General features: G+C 36.0%; 1 long non-coding RNA gene across 3 annotated transcripts; it reads left to right on the top strand.

Annotated features, from left to right (window-relative positions):
• The first annotated feature begins 4593 nt into the window (after positions 1–4593).
• LOC122281379 lies at positions 4594–7443 on the top strand. 3 transcript variants are annotated; one of them, XR_006230208.1, is made up of 7 exons: positions 4594–5381; positions 5506–5626; positions 5700–5801; positions 6132–6209; positions 6412–6490; positions 6611–6763; positions 7206–7443. It is a non-coding gene; the product is annotated as an uncharacterized LOC122281379 (long non-coding RNA). The 3 variants fall into 3 exon arrangements; XR_006230207.1 differs by having other exon boundaries at positions 6914–7443; XR_006230206.1 differs by lacking the exon at positions 7206–7443 and having other exon boundaries at positions 6611–6954.
• Positions 7444–12675: the final 5232 nt, after the last annotated feature.

The raw sequence follows: 12675 nt of genomic DNA, 5'->3' as shown, positions 1-12675 counted from the left end.
GGCTTATGAATGGTGGAACCAAATACCAGATCAGATCCATGTGGCAACTCATTCTTCTACGTTCTCAAAGGAAATTCAGCAATGCTTGCAGATACGGAAGCAAGAGGGTGTAAATATATTTACAAGATTTTTAGCTCTAAAGTCAAGACTCGTTACCCTAGTGGAAAGTTCGCCACCAGGCCACCGCTCCACCGGAAAGACTCTTGACCCGAAAATCCCCTATCTTCCGATTCTTCCCGTCTTCTGTTACTGTTGCTATGTAAGCATGAATGTGGACACAAAGGCGTGTCTGGCTAATGTGTCTTTTTGAAAGATTTGTTTATAATAGAGAGATGGTGGGACCAATCGCACCTCTCTCTCTTTTTGGGTGGAGAAACCTAACGTTTAGAGAGACAAATGGGTGAGGCCAGCAATCTGTGTAGAGAATACACGTTCGCTTTCCCTACACAAAGTCGTGTAGAGACAGAGGTGGGGCCACCAATTATGTACATTTGATTATTTCTTTTGACTACTCTCTCTTTCTCTCAGGCCTTGACGGCAACATTTTCATTTTTTTTTTCCTCAATTGCATATTAATTTGATATTTTTAATTAATTGATAGCATTGAAGAAAAGAAAAAGAAAATATTTCATTCTTTTTTGGGTCCAAATTTTGTTGTCTATGCCAAAATATATTATTTCAAATTTTCATCATTAATTAAAATTAAATAAATTAAAATTTTAAATTAATATTATTTTATTATTATACAATGTATAAATAGATAATCTAATGTAGAGATTTGATATGCATGTAATAGTTAAAATTAAATTATCTCATATTAGGTAAAGCAAGGGTTTGACTTTGGGCCTTTGGCTATTCTGAGAATGCTTTTAGGCCAGTTTAGTTACGCAGTTCAGATGAGATATTTTGAATAGTAGAGAGATTTTTGAATTAAGATGAGATGAGATAGTTTGTACAAAAATATGCATTTAGATAATGAGATTATATGAGATATTTTTGATTTTGTGAAAATTTGATAAAGAGGTGGGTCTCACTAATTATTGAAAAGTATTTTTAATTATTGAGTGAAAAATATTATGAATACATTAAAAATAAGTAATATCTATCGTTAATTTAAAACCTCATAAATATTTTGACTTTTCTAAAATATATTTTTATATTATAATATTATGACCTATTTATTATACAATATTTTATAAAATTTGAAATATATTTTTCTAAATATATATTACAATAAAATGAAAAATTCTAATAGATAATTATATATATTTAAAACGTGGTAGTTAGCATTACTGTAGTGTTACTGTAGGATTATTAAATATTCTTGACCAATATTGTTGTCGCTGGGTTATCAAATATGCTCTACTTCTGACTTCTGAAGTATTCTGCGTACCTAGCCTTCCACCCATTCGTACAGCATTTTTATGTAGAAAGTTTCAGGCTGATCCTGGTAAGCTCATCTTTCACGTCTCTGTTTTGGTTTTCAATAGAAGTTGCTAAGAGTAAAACATAACTTATGGTTACAAACAGTAATTAAACAAGCAAGGCATCACGATTTCCTGCCAAAAATGACATTATGGATGATCACACATGCATTGGGGATGGTAATCAACTTTGTCTTGAGTAAAACAATTTACATAAACCAGGAGTAGAACAAGAAAAATTATGAGAAGCCATGATAAAAAAATCTTATAATTAGTAGTTATCTTAAATATACTACAGTCACTAGTTCATAGGAATCTGCTGGATCCAAACTTCATCAAAGCTTACCTGGTAGTCCATTCTATCTACTATTCCGCCATTTCCAGGTATACTATCACCAAAATCCTCTAGGAAAAGGGGGAAATGTAGGAAATGGTGTGTAACAACATTTTGGAAGCTTCATAGTTCATTGAATCACATAAATTTAAAAAGTATAAATGCAGACCTTGATTTTAAAGGCTCTTTTGAAACCACAGGCACAGAAGCCTCCAAATAAAGCTACAACCCAGTCCCATCAGCGCAAATCGAAAACCACAGATCTGAAAATCAAAAGATGCACATTAGACAAGCAAAAATAAAAGCAGCTTCAACAAAATCATTTTTCCAGGGACCGGACCGGACCGGACCGGACCGGATCCATGGAGACTCGCCGGATTTGGAGACTTGGGTCCCATTTGCCATGGATTTATAATAAAAGATCATGGAATATAACTACGTGGATGAAGGCAGACATGCACAGAATTTATAGTAAAAGTTCATGGAATATACTTACGTGGATGGAGGACATGAACAGGAGCATTCAAAGTAAAAGTCCATGTTCATATCTCATGCCTTCATCGTAAAAGTTCTTGAAATATACCTCGTGGATGAAGCCAAACATGGACAGCTGCTCATGTTCATGTCTGACTTCATCCATGTTTCATGGACTTTTACTATAAATCCATGGCAAAAGTCCATGGCAAATGGGACCAGCTGCAAATCCCTGGAGACTTGGAGACGAGGGTTCTCCAAATCCATGGCAAAGAAATGGGACCCATTTCTCCCTAGCGTTAATGGACTACTTTTTTCCCTCTCTGTCTGATCACTTCTCAAGCGATTCCAACCTTAGAGCTAAAAGTCTATAAATACATATATTACGCCCTCTTCCTTCCATCTATGCAAGCATTGCCGAATTTCCTTTGAGAACGTAGAAGAATGAGTAGCCTTCTGGATCTACGCTATCTGGTTCCGCCATTCATAAGCCTATGCTTTATGATCCTCTTACCCCAAGACAAACCTTGGCCCCAAGGTCATGGCAACTTGGCATTTGACATCCTCTACCACCATCCCTTCTTTCTTGCCATTTTCATATTGCTCTTCCTTTTAATCTCTGTCAAGCTCCCCATCACTGCAGGGCCAATTTACTTGCAGGTGGGAGATTTCTCTATTTCATTGACTGTTTCCATACTGGCATCCCTTATATTTCCAGCATCACTCTTTTGGCTCATCTTTCCCATACTCACCATTGCGTCTCCTTGGTATCACATGCTTTTGGATGGGTTCAAGCACTGCATCTATTGGTTTTATAAATCTCTCCAACAGATTCCTACCCTTATCGTCCACTATACCATCCAACGTCAGGAAGAAACAGAAGCAGCACCTTTACAAGCTGAAATTGAGCTGATTGAAATTATACAGGCAGACGTGTAAGGCAGAACAGGCACCGTCTCAAAAATGCATGGCTTTAGGAAGAAAGGCAGAGCATGGGCGGGACTCTCTTTAGTCTATAAGTTCTATGCCTTAATATTGTGATGGAGCTGGAGTTTCATCATTTGGAGTGTGGAAATATAAATATGTAAAATATGCATCTTGATATATATATATATATATATATGATGTGTATCAATAAAAAGTCTCCTGACCGACTTAATTTTGGTCAGCTTGTAAAGTAATGATATTATATAGGTTGTGTTAATAAGTAGACATAATTTTATATGTGTGATTCCCAACATTGCTCCTCTGTGTGATTCACTCGCTATAGCGTTGTAAGTTTTATTTATTTGGGATATGAAGTTTTATATATTTAGTTTTTCTTCCTAAATTTGGAATTCTATGGAATTTGCGAAAAATATATATTTTTTCAGAAAGCAATTATGATAATTACTAAACGTTAGCGCACGTGTTTTTTTAATATAAATATAAATATATATATATCTTTATATATATAAAGTGGCTATCTAACAGAATTTTATTGGTTTAACGGTTTTTGTTGTTTTACCGTTAAAATTAACGTCGTTAGTTACATGAATAAATTAAAGTGGCTCTCTCTTCTTAAAAGTTCTTAATTTTTTAATCTCTCTCTCCCCAATCACTTATGAATAAATTCATAATTATTAAAATTCATGCAGCATGCATAATCCTGTAACCTATGCATTGATGATCATTTATTTATGAGGTATATTAGATATCTATATATATATATATATTCTATTATATATATCTATATAAATTATATAAATATATATTCTATATTCTATTATATATATATATGATCTTTTATATAAATTATAATTTATATATCAATTTATTTATGTGATTTAAAATTTTTATTCATTCCTTATATAAACAAAGAGAAATGTAAAATAATTAAGTTTAAATATATTTACCAACTACATTTATGAATACAATTATCCTAATAAAATATTATTTATTTATCAATTTAAATTCATTATGAAACATTAAAATCAAATAATAATATCTTATAAAAACCTTAGTATTTTATTTCTTTATAAAAATTATGTTACCTTTTAAAAATAATCGCTTTATTAAATTAAGAAAACGTGCTATGCACGTTCCTTTACTGTTAACAGTTTATCTCCTGTGCTGCACATGTTTGTTTCAAGATTCTTTTTTTTTATAAATTCTAAATACTTTAAAACTGATTTAAGTCTATCTTACTATTTGATGTTAGAATTTATATATTTTTTTCTAAAAATATTACATTATTATTCAAAATTTTTTCTTTAATAAAAATAATATTTCTATACACTGGACGAACGTCCCTTGGACGTTGCCCAACTACTAGTATATATATATATATTTATACATATATAATCCTTCTGTTTTCTCTCTCAACTCAAACCCCCTCATTTTCTCTCTCTCTACCTCGCGACCCTTGACGCCGTCCCATAGCTCTCTCACTCCCAGCGACTGCCGCCTCCCTTCGCTGCTATTTCGCCTCCATTCCCTCTCTATTTCGCCTTCGTCGACCCCTTTCCAGAAACCACCTAATACCAACACCAAAGCCCAGCCGTGCCAGAAAACCAAAAACCAGCACCATCAAACCACCAGATCTACAAAAAGAACCACCAAGAACACCCAAATCCGTCATGAGACCCATCACGCACGGAGGATATCACCCAAATCCGTGAATATGTCGGCGCTCTGATTTTCGTAGCGACATATTCACGACCTCGAGATCTGTCCAAATCTACAACGAGAGCCACCAAGACACCCAAATCCGTCATGAGACCACCACGCACGGAAGATATTCACCCACAAGAGCCCTAGTTCCCCTCGAACACGCCCTCCCCATGGCTGATTCTTCCACCATCGTCTGGCTTCAGAGCGCCATCAAATTTAACGGCGGAGTTTTCATCTCTCTCTCTCTCTCTCCCCGCATGCATGTAGTGGAATTCACTCATGAGGCCTCTAATTCATTTGACTTAAGGACTCAAACAAATAGATCCTCTGCTCTTTGGAGTACAGGATCTGTTCGTAGCGCCGTTTTATATTCTCTTCTAGGATTTTCTAATCCCTGCCTCGGCTGAAAGTATAAAAAATGCTTTAACTCTTGCCAATTCTTTGTGGAAAAGGTCATATAAACCACTCGATTTTCTGGGAATCTGTCACCTATTAAAGTAAGTCTACTTATCATTATTGTTTTTCTGTTTGTCTTGTTTCTTGTGCGAGCTATTGATTATTCGGTTTCATTCGATGTCGTTTTGTGTGTCCCTGATCACATTTCTGAGACTGTTATGACAGGAACTAGGTGATGAGCTGCCAAAGCCTTCCTTAGGCTCAGCCATTGACACACAGTATGGTTCTCTCGACGCATTGATTCAGAAAGTCAATGCAGAAGGTGCTGCTTTGCAAGGCTTGGGTTGTAAGTTTTCGAAAGCTTTTTTTAGCTATTTTCTGAGGTACATCAGATTCTGAATGTATTGGATGGATCTCAGAAATCAACTAATGGGGAACTATATAATTAATTGAATTCTGGACAATGGCTTGCTCTGGATAAAGAGCGGAAGCAGCTATCAGTTGAAACCCCTGCGGACCAGGTATGGTCATCAGAGCTTTGCTGTTTAAGTCATTGGTTAAAGAATATAGATGCGTATTATGTGCCTGAGTAGTTTGATGCTACTTGCAGTTGAGATTTTAAGCACATTTCTGCTACTGTGTGTGCGTCTGTGAAAATGGTAATTCAATGGTGAATACTGAAACATTTTAGGTGGTAGACAATCTGGATGAAAATATGAGAAATATTTGTTAGTAAGCGTAGTGTATTCTCATCTTTTCAATGATTCCAAGGTGCACTAGATATTCGATTTTTTTTTTCTTTAGATTTCATGAGTGACTGAAATTATGTTTGCTGACATAAAACTTTACAGGATCCACTTGTAACTAAAGGATCCGCTTTGGTCCCGCTGATTGGAATAGATGTTTGAGCGCATGCATACTACCTGCAGGTGAATTTAATGCTTTTGCTATTATTTCGAAGATGATGGTAGTCTGAATTTGGCTGTTTCACATTGCATAACTTCAACGTATCAGATTAGAGTAGAATCTTATGAAACTTTCTTATATGAACCAACTCACATCGACAAATGTGATTGTGGATGACAAAATTTAAAATGGAGAGAAGCAATGTTTTATTGTTTATGGTTTCAGATGTTTTCTTTCTTCCTGCTGCGTAGCAATGATGATAAATGCTTCTGCTCACCTGTCAGAATGAGGATTGCTTCTTTGAGTACGTTGAACATCTATCTTGGCTGTTTCTAGGGCAGAATATAGAATGATCTGCAGCTCTCTTGCATGATTTTTTCATTTGGTTGTAACTTAAAGCTGATTTTTTTTTTCCCTCTTGCAGTACCGTTATGTGTAATCCAATTATCTGAAGAACATATGGAAGGTTATTAACTTGAAATATGCTAGTGAAATTTATGAGAAAGAGTGTCCTTGAGACAACAATAAGCTCTTAGTACTATGGTTAGGCTTTTTACTGAATGCCAGGTCTGTCCAGGTATATATGTATGTTAATACTAGCATCTTTGTACAGTTTGTGATGAAGTTTTGTCTTTTGGTTGTCTTTCCTTGTATCAGATATCAGACATTATGCATGTAATAAGATTAGGTTTCTTATGGTGTGCTTGCTTTTGATATTCATGTACAGGTTTAGATAGCCCTTATCAATGATTATTTGATCTTACTGCATGTTAAAATGTCAAACTTCAAATTCTTTTAGACATTTTCACCTTTTGGATCCTGATCTGGCCAGCTTGATTTGGAAGGTAGAAAATTTTGTCTCTGTTTTGCCACTATTTTGACCACTTTCTCTAAAAATTCTTCCAAACTATCTCAAATTATGAAGTGGAACAATCTGATGTGAATATGCTGAAAAGTTTGGTATTTTAAAGCAAATTTTACGACTAATCATGATATACTCAGTTCATTCCCTGATGTAGAGATGGGGAAGAAGTACATATCAAATGGTTCTTCAGATTCAAGTATCATGCTATCATACTGAAGGGATGCGTTAGGCCTGTAGGAGCACTATAATTTTGTGATCCCAATTTGATCGAATATATGTGTTTTGAATTATGAGTATAAAATTAGTTGAAGAGGTACTGTGTTGTTGGATCATAATAATCTTCCTGTCATAAGATGATTGTTTTAATTTAAAGTACATAAATTTTTATTGAACTTAAAGTGCTGGTTGGACTTTCTTATTGGTTACTCTTTGAGATTGATTTTTCCTCCCCGAATGGAATTCTGTATCACATGTAGAGAATTATGCTGTGTATACTACATGGTGAACACATAAGTATTTCGTATTGGATGTATCGGGATAAACTTGAAATAATTATGGGCAAAATCATTGAGATTCCAGATGGAAAGATTGTAGAGTTTCACTAACCTATCATTATCTAAATATATTTGCTAAAATTTGCTTTGTTTTGTAAACTTGTATCAAACTGTATATTAATATGGTAGATGCATATATTACTTTATTTTGAGATGTATAGTTTACATATATGATTAGCTAATTTTATTTTGGCATGTATATTACTATGATTGATGTGCACGTTACCTTATTTTGGCATGTATATTATTTTATTATTAGGTTATTTTCTCTCAACTAGGCAAACGTCCAGCTTCACTACTAGTATATATATAAGCTTTGACTAAAGATAACGTACAACTAGATAGTTGTCTAAAATATTTACTAGGTGTCAATAGAGAGTTTGAACATACCTCTATGTCTTTCCTTTTTTCCTTTTTGTATCTCTCTGAGGTGTCTCTCACTTACTCCCTTCTGCAGTCTCACAGTGGTACCCCATATGAGGGATCATGTCGCTGTATTTAATGTGGTAACTTTTATGGGCCTTGTGACCAACCCAGTTGACATGGGCATATCTCTCGAAGGGCACTTCAATGTTTTTAATGTGACATTCCTCCTAAGGTTCTGTATGCGCCCTCCCCGACAAAAATAGGTTCCTTTTGTGGGCCTATGGCATGCTATACATGATAAGACTTTTTAAAAGTAAGGAGGGCCATCGCTTTTTCCATATAGATTTGCCTCCGCCCCTAAGGATTGGGCCCCTCACATGGCTCCCTTCCCTGCACGTAGACCCCAATTTAGTGGGCCCGACAAGGTTTCAACTTTTGTTGAGAATTAGGCCTAATAGTTACCCAAAAATTTACGGGAATTTTGTTTTTTCATTCCTCATATTATTATTATGATGATTATTATTATTGTGGGTGCAGACACAACTAGTTTGTTGCATGATTAACTTCACTCAAGTTGAGCAATTTGCTTCCCTACTTTCCCTAAGCTACTTTCTCTTGGGATTTGTGCATCCCACCCTGCAATTGATGACGTGTTGCTTTAGGTCGGCATCGGTCTCTAATCGCTGCTTTTCTCTTTCAAAATGTCTCACTTGTTCCCATATGTTTTTCTGTTTTGGCTTTTCTCCCATTTGCTTTAGCACTGTCCTTATATTCTTCAGCATTTCAATGCTGCTTAACCTTGTATGCTTCTCGTCACACCTATTGCGTTGGAGTTCATGGCTTGCCTAGCACCCACTATCTGGTCCCCTAATAATTCCAATAGTGTGAATCCTCTTGAGGGTTAGAGGTTTGTAGGGAGCCTTTGGTCTGCTAGTACCACTACAACGGACCTAGACTCTACAAGGGTTATGCATGGAATTTTGGATTCTATCGAGTCAGTCCCTCTTGGCCCTTGCCATGCTGCAATTGATTTGGAGGGAGTTGGGCAAGCGACCCAATACCTTGGCTTCCCTTCTGTCATCCCATTCATGAGATCTTGGATTTCTTAGGTTTAGCCTATCTTAACTTTTTCCCAATGCTTAGAGGATTTTCCTTTTGTGTTGTGTGGTATGGCAATTGGCCATGGAATATATGGGTATGAGTATCCGGACCTTATAACACTCGAGTTTGTCCATTCTCATGGCCTCTGGTCGCTAGGGCAATTCATGTAGCTTCCACTCATAGACAGGCCACTAAGTGTTAGGAGTCTCGCTTTTCTCACATCAAGGTCTGGTACAAGAAGTTTTTCTTTGTTTTTGGGCTTGGTTGGGAGTTTCTTGTGAACAAGTGAATCATGGCAAGTTTCCAGTTCATGCCTTATGGGGCTGTGTTCTGGACGGGAACTCTTGCCAAGCGACTCTTTCCCAAAGAGAGGAAGGTCGCTTGGACTACATCTACTCGTGGGTCGTGGAGAACCTAGAGGCTGCTTGATCCAATGCTCTCCTGACTAGGGAGAACATATACCGTTTCATGGTTTCCCTGAACCGGTCCTAAGTTGTTGATTGCCCATCCTTTAATATCAGGGAAGCAACTCTAGCTCCCTGCCAAAAGAGGTCTACTTCCCCTTCTTCGAAACAGGAGAAGAATAAGCCCTACCCAAAACCATCGGTACTCGTTATTCTAGGGGGGTTCATGGTCGGTTGAGCTCAAGATGCGACCATGCGCCGCCACGACCACACATTGTACTTCTACCCAGGAACCCAGCTTAGGTTCAAGTTCCAATGCCCCTCCTCAATCTCTTGGTGGAGATCCTTAACAAAGGGATGAATGATATTAGGGCAGTGATAAGCTCTGAGTTCTAGTCATGAGTTTGATAGTCGGGAAGGGTGGTTCCGATATGTCTCGGCCAAGCACCCTCGCCTTCGCCCAGCATCTGAGCATGCACTCGACCACTGCTGTCAAGTCTCAATCGTGTTGCAGAGGCTTTTTTTGAGGAAGAGAAGAACATAGGTTCGAGGGAATTGTGATTTATGCCAAAGCGTAAAGGTAGACAGCACCCTTCCCAGTGGAGTTTTATAGCCCCTGGCCATACCAAACCAACCCTAGACCCATATTACAATGGATTTTGTGATGGACTCCCTAACTCTAATGGCATCAATAACTTGTGGGTGGTAGTTGATAGCCTAACTAAATGTAGCCACTTCACCTTCTAAAACGTCCTTATACAACTAAAACAATGGTTGAACTATTTTTGAACCAAATTTTCAAGCACCTTGAATTATCCCTTTCCAGTGTTTTGGATCAAGATAATACATTTGCTAGCAAGAGCTGTTCACCCTCCGAGGAGTTCATATGAAAATGAGCACAACTTACCTATCAAAAAAAAAAAAAAAATGAGCACAACTTAACATCCTCAAATGGATGGAAAAACCAGTCAATCAACAAAATATTGAAAAATTATTTGAAGTGCTTCACAAGTGATCGTCCCAAAGACTGGTTCTATTGGATCCTTTTTATTAATAGCACAACACCTATCCACTAAGCTCACCCATTTGAAGTTATGTATAAGTACCAATTAGGAGTGAAAAAAAAAAAAAATGGGTGAACAGGTAAACTGGACCGGACCAGACTAGACCGAACTGGTGGGTGTAGTTCGGTTTGGTATCTGTTTCATTTTTCTTAAAACCAGTCAAAATCGATTCTGTTTCGATTTTCTTATTTCTAACATCAGACTGGACTGGTTCATATATATGTATATATTTACTTTTTAATTTTTTATGTTGTATAAAATATTTTTTATATTATTTATAATATATATAATTATATATGAAATAATTTTATATTATAAGATAAATTACTAATTAATATAATATTAAATTTTAAAATCCTATATCAATAGTATGTTGTATTAATAGTTAAACTAATACTATATCACTATATATTATAATATGCAATAATATATCACTATAGTCTATAATATAATTATAATATATATTATAATACACTACAATATATTAACACTATATTATTATATATTATATAATATACTGAAAAAATCAGAAGTACTGGTTTAGGGGTGTAATCAGTGCAGTTTGATTCTTTAAATTTTAAAAGTGGTATATACCGATTCGGTTCTAAAATATGTCTAAAATTAGACACATTACACCCCTAATTTAAACCATTAAGAATTCTCTACTATATGCCCAGGATAGCTTACCCGGAGGTAGTGGAGGCCTCCCTAAGAACGAGGGACCAGATTTCATAATTACTGAATTGATACTCATATTTGGTTCTTAGGGACCAGATTTCATAATTATTGAATTGATACTCATATTTGAGGAGAAATGAGCAGAAAATTGAGATAGAAGATTGGGTGTACTTGAGGCTAGTCATGCGCGGTGAAGATGGAACTGAGAAGGAGTTTTTGAGAAGTGGAGTACTTGCGTTGAGATGTACTCGCGAATCTGTGATGTGGAGTTGAGAAGAAGGTGGGCCATGGGCCAGCCATGGACCGACGAGGCCATTCCTTATGCCATTTATGTTACTTATTTGAACAATGATAACCTTTCAACTAAATAGCAACTTGTATACAACTATGTAATGGAATAATATTGTTTTAAATTTTATTTTGATTTGATGTGATTAAATCTAATAAAATATATTATTTTATTTAAAGTTGTATATAAGTTGTGAATAGGTCACTACTCTACTTATTTAGTTAGTTGTCTTTTTATGGATTGCCAGTGATATTGGGCACAACCCGTAACATTTGATTTGCTGCACTTTAATTCCTGTTTTTGTTAGGCCTAGTACGTAGGCGTCAGTATGTAAGAGCATTTTTTATTTGCTTAGGTAGGTTTTTCATCATTCATCAGTATCCGATTTTATCGATTCTTTGGTCTGACAACTAATTGAAACCGATTTGAGTTCTAATCAAGCAAAAGGCTTGAATCCTTACGGAATTAGAACTTGGAACCCAAGTGTCAATGCCCAAAACAAATACTTCAACCAAACATATTCTTCAGTGTATAGGATTACGATTGAAAAGCTAGCTGTAAAATGTGTATATATATGATATGCACCCACGAAGGAGGCTCCATGGTTAGAACTACTCAAATTTCCATCGCTGGAAATCCAAACCTCTTCTTAACTTCTACTACTTCAGTTTTCTATCTGCAATCTTGGAGAAATATTCTTTGATGGGCTCGTGCAAGATGGTGGAGATTCGGTCGAAACGATGCAAAAACAGTACTGGTATCATTTCAGCATCAGCTTGCTGCCCCGGGGTAACAAAAGAGTGAGAATGGATATTTGTGAACCAGAGCCAGATCAGAAGGGAAAGGTTGTTAAGGTAACAGACTCTGCTAAGGCTTACTGTGAAAGGGTTCGCAAACAACTAGAGGAGGCTTTCTCTGGTCGTTGTAGTACTACACCAGAATCATTTATTTTGTTTCCATCTTTCTGCTTGTAATTAGTTGGCAACGTTAACGTACAGTTCATATCTTGTAGGCTATTAATTTATATTCATCTGACTGCCATTCTGTTGGTTTCTCAATTATATTTTATTATTGTTTCCAGCATTATATGTATATATATTGATTTGCTTTGCACATATAAAACCTTAGCATGAGATCTAGAAGTTGGAGCCATAAAGAGATATTTTGG

This window comes from Carya illinoinensis, chromosome 11 (genome assembly GCF_018687715.1).
Source record: "Carya illinoinensis cultivar Pawnee chromosome 11, C.illinoinensisPawnee_v1, whole genome shotgun sequence".
Lineage (NCBI taxonomy): Eukaryota > Viridiplantae > Streptophyta > Magnoliopsida > Fagales > Juglandaceae > Carya > Carya illinoinensis.
Note: the sequence above shows the minus strand (reverse complement) of the source record. Positions and strands in the feature narration are given on the sequence as shown.